Below are 6,964 nucleotides of genomic sequence, written 5' to 3'. Positions count from 1 at the left end.
TCCTCTGCCTAGAATTTATTCCCCAAGATATCCACAAAGTCATTCCCTCTCTTCTTTAAGTCTTCGCTTAAATGCCCTGGATTAATAAGGCCTTCCCTTACTAACCTCTGGGGGTGGGGGGCAACTCCCTATTTCTCATCACCCATAACTTTCTGTCTATACCACATAATTTTCTATTTTGTTGTTAATGTTTACCTTCCGTCTTCCTTGACTAGAACGTGAGCCACATGAGGACAGGGGTCTATGTCTCTTCGGTTACTGATGTGCCTCTTGCACCCACAACAGTGCCTGAAACACAGTAGGGTTTTAATCAATATCTGTTAAGTGAGAAATAAACCTTACATCACAGAATTCCTGTTCATTTTTACTGTCAAATAAAAATAAATCCAGGTTTATGTAAGAAGCAACTTTATTTGAAAAGAACATTACAATAGGGAGAATGCTCTGACCACAAGTTCTGCAAGTGTCTCAAAATTGAACAGAAAAAGGTATTTCTTTTATAGGCAAGGGTAATCAGGGATAGCAGGAACTTTGTATGGGGGGGCAAGTGGTGGAAGTGAGCAGAGAGCATGATGGGAATAGGAAATGTTTCTGTGATTAGCCTATTCTCAGAATGAGCTGTTAAGGAAGGTGGGGAGATGTCTGTATCTTAGTGCTTACTTAAGCCTAGGGGTGAGCCAAAGTTCAAGAGCCTATGGGGAAGAGAGAACCCTGACTAAAATTTGGTCAAGCCAAGTCAGTGGTTATGTTATGGATAATTATGACACTTGGTCAGTCCCTGCTGTTGTTTAAGATAGGCAAAGGCTGTCCTTAAACACTATTATGGACAGAGTAAGAGTCATGGTGAGATTAAGGTTGGTCAAAGTAGTTTTCAGGGGTGGGCTGGCCTTCACGTTCTTGTTGTCTTTGAAGGATTAGCTATAATACATGTTGAGCATGTTGTCAGCTGACAGCTGTTCGAGGATCTTAGAGATAAGGCACTGGTGAGAGGTCTGACTGGAAATATTATAAAAAGAATAAATATTAATGGTTGAATAAGGGAGTAAAACCAGGATTTGAGGTCGGAAGGGAGTCAGTCAAGAGGATTTCAGGACATTGCACCCAAAGTGTCCTTAGATGGCAGAGTGAGAATGGCAGTGGTGATCTGATGGATTTTCCAATCTGCCTTTTGAATATTTTGGTGATGGCATAGACATCAGTGATGTTTTGGGAACACATGCACAGCAGCCACTTTTGACCACTGACCACTGTTTAAGTGCCCCTTTGGGGAACCAGAATCATGTCCAATACCAGACTATTCTAGAGGCCACTTGCTGGAGTTGATGTAGCTCTATTGCAGTCATGTTGGTGGTTTCATTAAGACTGTTCACAGTCCTAGTTATTTCCCAGAGCAAAGCATGGAAAATGTGGGAGTTTGTAAAGAATTTTAGATCTTTCAAAAGTAAGAAGACTTTGGTTTCTCATACAATCGAGGACATGATAAAATCAACATAAAAGCCCAGGGAATTACTCTGATAAGACACAGTATTTTCACCTCTTAGGCAAATTACTTAGAAGTCAAAGAAAAAGTTTATAATTTCTTATTAAGAGTAGACCAACAATCCAAGGAAATTTTGTCATTTAACAGAGAAAAAAAGAAATTCCAATTCTGCATTAGTATAATCTTTAATATTAAGGTTTATTTTAAAAATTTATAAATAAACCCATTAATCCTTCACCAGTTTTGATCACAACAAATAAAATTCCCCTTTACATTCCATTTAAGTTTAATTCCCCTTAAATTCCATTTAAGTTTTATCCTACATTTTTAAAAATTTGGAACAACCAGTCATTTTACCTTAAGACAAAACTTTTTTTCCTTAATAAAAACGTAACTTGTATACCTTGCATAGAAAGTTGTTCCTATATGCTACCATTGCTCCTAGTAGAGTTTTATTCACATGTATTGATTATAACATTTATTCACAGTAACTTTTATTTTAAAGAATACTGGGAGGTAGATAAATGTGAACTGTCTGTCATACATCAATATTTTGTAGCAGACCACCAGAGCTTATGAATATACATCTCACAATTTTTTATAGCCATAACTATCCCTTATAGTACAACTTTTCAATGAGGCAAAAACAATATGTTCATTAACAGACCCAAACATACATAGCCTTAAAAGTATGCTTAGTAATTAATATTTCAATATTTTATCTTATTTAGAAATGATCTAATTATTTAATGAATAGTCATTAATTAGTTTAGCATAAGTGTAAGGCTTTAACTTACCAAAAGATCTTGAAAACTGTTTTCAAGCTGACATATTACAAAACATAATTAGTGTTAAAATAAAGTTTGTCAGGATATTGATTTAATTTGGTTAAACATGAATTTACTTTTTTTATAATCTTAAATATTTAATAGATATAATACTATTCAATCAGTAAACCTGTATAAATTTAGGGAGAATATCCCAAATAAAATTAAAATGTAGGCTTATATTTTACCTAAACTTGGTAACTCAGAAGACACAGCTGAGTTTATTCAACCAATAATATTAAATTAGTCTTGTTTGCCAAGATTTACTTAAATTATGTGAATTTGAGTTTTTAAGCTATTTGGATTAGTTTCTATAAGAATATTTTTGAAAGTCTTAGATGTTACATTTCTTTAATTTTTGAGCATTTTATGAATATTTAATTTATAGAAGTGCTTATTTATCTCTAAGCCAATAAGGATAGAGTTCCCTTAAGGCATTTTATAGTCTAATATGGTAATACTTTCTGGAGGTAGGAAAATAACACACATAATATACATACATACATACATACATAGACATACAGCCAGATGCAAACAGAGAATAGCTTTACTTTTAAAATTTTAACTCATTGGTTTATATAACAGAGCTGGCCCTTGCCTTTGACCAACTTTACATTTTTTTCAAAAATCAGGATTGCATTTCTGGTAGATGGGGCAAGTTTAGGTTACCTACTCAATATGAGAGCTGAAGTGTCCCCAACAATATTAATGGAGGAGACCTTTAAGATTTTCTTTGTCTTGTGTAATCTTATGGAGGCTGTGGACTGAATTTTGGGCGGGGGACTGAGGATACACCAAACGACCATCTGGGTGTTTCTAAAGCTCGTTGAGTTGATATAACATCCAGCCTGTTTCCAATTAGCTTTTTCTGCCTTAAGCGTTTGCTCTTGGGGTCCTTGAGCCCCTCAAGAGCCCCCAACAAGGATAGGGGGGCCTAGAGCTTAAGTGACTCTAGGATGTTGAAGGGCTGAAGTGGGATGGAAAAGGTTTGGCAGAGGTTGATAGAGGGATGGAGGAGGTAGGAGTGTTGAAGGCAGACAACAGATCAAAGGATTTGCGGGAGCTGAAGGGAACATTTAAGGGTCATGAAAAGGAGGAAGGAAGGTGGAGGGTGGGGTGATGGGAAGGGATAGATATTTGATGAGCCACTATGGGGAGATCCCATGTTTCCCAAAGAGATCACTGTAGTTCTAAATTGTCCTTAGTAAATTCTGCCACTTTTGAAGATATTGAAATGAATTAATGTCATAATGATAGATCATATAGTCAGCAGGGAAAGAAGAGGGAGGACACCCAATAGAGTGAGAGTTACTCATGGGATTAGTTAATTATTTCAGCAATAAGACCTTAAAGGAGCCAGGAAAGACTCCTGCTCCATTACTCCCTTGTACAGTCCCCGCCTGAAGGGCCAAGAAAATTCCCTCCCCCAATCCCCACTAGGGGACCCAAGGTAAAACAGAAGAGTCCTCACACAGAAGAGTAGGGAAGGTTCCTACTCAAGAGTCATGGAATGATGCCCCACGCAAAATGCCAAAGAAAAATTTCTTTGCTCAACAGAATCAAGTTAACTCCTTACCATGCTGTAACAGAGATGATGCCGAGAGCACTGTTTGGAGAATTGAATTCACCAAAGCATTCCCGAATTCATGAATAAGAGAGGAGTTCAAAGGATTTGCAAGGTTCAAATCCATTAGTTCTCTGGGCAGGGATGACAGGGTTCTATAAGTGAAGTCCAATCTTGAGTCGCATCATGGCACTATACAACTGTCAAAAAAAAAAAACAAAAAAAAAAACAAATCCAGACTTAAGTAAAGAGAGACTTTATTGGAAAACACTATTGCAATAGAGAGAATGCTCTGACCACAAAATCTACAGGCATCTCAAAATCAAACAGAAAAAGGCTTTTTTTTAATAGGGAGGGATAAGTAGGGCTAGCAGGAACTTTTCGGGCGGTGGGAAGCTGTGGGGGTGAGAAGACAGCATGATTGGGGGCAGTTTAACAGGAAATGTTTCTCTTGTGAACAGCCAGGGATGAGCTGCATCTTAGTGCTTGCTTAAGCCTAAGAGTAAGCCAAAACTTAGGGGTCTGTGGAGCGGAGAGAAGCTAATTAACCTTTGGTCAGACCAGTGGGTTACTTATGAGTAACTGTGTGAGCACTTGGTCATTACCATTCTGAAAACTCTTTCTGAATTCCCACTTTGTGTCTGTCTTCAAGTTGGTATTGCTCAGTGTTCTCAAGAACAATAAAAAAAAAACATACTTTAGAAAATCAAAGCCTCAGAGTAGCCAAGTTTTTAGTGTAACCATGTCCTCAGCTTCTCAGACTTCAGTGTTCTCTAGTAAAGCTTCAAGGAGATCCGAACCTTTTTTATATGTCACAGACATGTTTACCCAGAGCTATTTCCGCCACTATCTTAAAATAACTACATAATCATTATCAGTAGCTTTAATTAAGTAGATATTTCACAACAATTTTTCTGAGATAATCTCAACCCCCTACGCAGACACTGTCACTGAAATTTCAGGTGAAATTATAATCACTTCTCTGCAAGACGAGATCACCACGTCCCAAAATTTACTCAAGGTTCAGACTACTCCTTTCCACATGTGCTGAATGTGACCACTGCAGCCACTATCCCCACAGGAAATGGCACTTGGTAAGGCACTTTTTTTTTCAGATAGGTCTCATATTCTTAAAAGAAATTGAATATGTCTCAGGATATAGAGTAAGAAATATCTGGATAAAACAGTGTTGCTTGCTGGTTTGGAACACAATCTCTAATTACATATAGGAGAGTTTTTTTCTTTTTGAAGGAACCAGAGGCAGGAGCCACCTTGACTACCTGATTCAGGACTATTGGGCATGTCTCCGCCATCTTCACCACCATAGTCCTGTCTGAAGTCTTTTTTTCTTGTCCCTGACTGAAAATACTGACATTCACAAAACTGACAAACGCCTTAGGCTACCTGTATGGAATGAGGTAAAGCTTGTTAGCTCCCAGACCCTTGGCCTTTTCCTGGCGCTGGGGGAACTACATTACCCAGAAGGCTCTCCACCGTGAGCATCAGTGTCGCTGGGCCAATGAAGAACTGGAGAGGGACGTTTCCGTGTATTACGCGCCACTCAGGGGCGGGACTTCTGGCATTGTTCTCCTGGCGGCCATTTCATCTGTTCTTGGGTTGGTCCATCGGATCAGAGGCTCCGTAGCACTGTGTCACACCCGGGGTGACGGGGCAGAAAGCGTTGTCCCCATTGCACAGAGGCAGGTTAGAGGCTTGGCAGTGTCGCCGCTCGGTGTCTCCCCGCCGCCCCCGCCCTTGTCGCCCGCCGCTCACTCTGCCCACAGGCTCCGATGGCGGCGGCTGCGCTGTTGCACCCGGCGCAGGTGGGTGCTGCCGTTCTGGGGTCTTCACCCGACCCGACCCCACCTCCGATTCCTAAAGCCCACAATGAGGGCGCCTGCTTAGGTCATTGAAGCCCAGGCGGCTGTGTCCAGGACAGTGGGGTGCTCGTGAGTGGGGCCCCCATTTCTGACAGCCGGTGAGAGAAGATGTGGGAGAGTTGCAGGCAGAGGGACCAGCAGGTGCAAAGGGTTGGATGTGCGACTGAGTCGGGAGCATTGAGGAGACCTCGAGGGAAACCTAGGATTTCTGGGGCATCTGCAAGGAATAGAGCGTGAGGGGAGGAGTCACACGTGGAGTGACAACCTGAACAACTGGACCTTCATTCCTAGGGCGCTACAAGCCATGGGGAGTTGTGAACAGAAGAGGGACACAGTCTGGGTTAGGATTTTAAGTTTCCCAAAGGTTGCTCAGGGGAGGTTGCGGGGTGGAGGGAGACCAATGAGGAGGCTGCTGTAATAGACTCCAGGAGAGTTAGGATGGAGTCCAGACCAGAGGGATGGCGGTAGAGGAGGGCAAAGTAATCTGATTCCAGATAGATGTTAAGGATAGAGCCCTCAGGGTTTCCTGCTGCATCAGATGCTGTGAAGAAAGTAGGGAGTGAAGGATCATCCTAAATTTTTTTTCTGTTTGTTTCTTTTTATTTTTGTTGAGGAAGATTGGCCCTGAGCTAACATCTGTGCCAGTCTTCCTCTATTTTGTATGTGGGCCGCGGCCACAGCGTGGCTTAAGCGGTGTGTAGGTCCCCTTGTAGTTCCGCACTCGGGATCCAAACCTGTGAACCAGGGGCTGCTGAAGCGGAGCTGGAAAACTTAACCACTACCCCACTGGGCTGGCCCCCCCCCTTTTTTTTTTTTTCCTTTTTTGCTGAACATCTGAGAGAATGGAGATAGAGAAGTTGGGTGGAGGGAGCAGACTGCTGAGGAAGTTCAGAGGTTGGAGTTTGGGCTTGGTGATTCTGAGATGTTCCAGAAGTGTGTGTGTGTGTGTGTGTGTCACATGGACAGCTGGACAGGCAAGTCTGCAGTTCCAGGAGGGGTCTAAACTGGGGATGTCCAAGGGGGCTTTAGATCAGGACCAGGGCATAGCCTGGGATCAGATTTAGGAGAGGGAATCTTAAGGTTGTTATTTCAAATGGGCCTGAAGTGAGAGAGGGAGAGAAAGGCTGGAGGGTAGGCACAGGGGCTGGGCATCCCTAAGGCTGCCTCCAGAGGGGAGGGGCCTTCACTGCCAGTGGGTTCTCTCTGTTATCTG

At 41.9% G+C, this 6,964-nt stretch overlaps 1 long non-coding RNA gene across 1 annotated transcript; it reads right to left on the bottom strand.

Annotated features, from left to right (window-relative positions):
* Nucleotides 1-224: 224 nt before the first annotated feature.
* Nucleotides 225-5,616, bottom strand: LOC131400136 (uncharacterized). The gene is made up of 3 exons (XR_009217310.1): nt 5,350-5,616; nt 3,884-4,071; nt 225-288 (listed from the first exon to the last, which is right to left on the bottom strand). It is a non-coding gene; the product is annotated as an uncharacterized LOC131400136 (long non-coding RNA).
* Between the last annotated feature and the right edge of the window lie 1,348 nt (nt 5,617-6,964).

The sequence above is a fragment of the Diceros bicornis genome, chromosome X (assembly GCF_020826845.1).
Source record: "Diceros bicornis minor isolate mBicDic1 chromosome X, mDicBic1.mat.cur, whole genome shotgun sequence".
NCBI lineage: Eukaryota > Metazoa > Chordata > Mammalia > Perissodactyla > Rhinocerotidae > Diceros > Diceros bicornis.
Note: the sequence above shows the minus strand (reverse complement) of the source record. Positions and strands in the feature narration are given on the sequence as shown.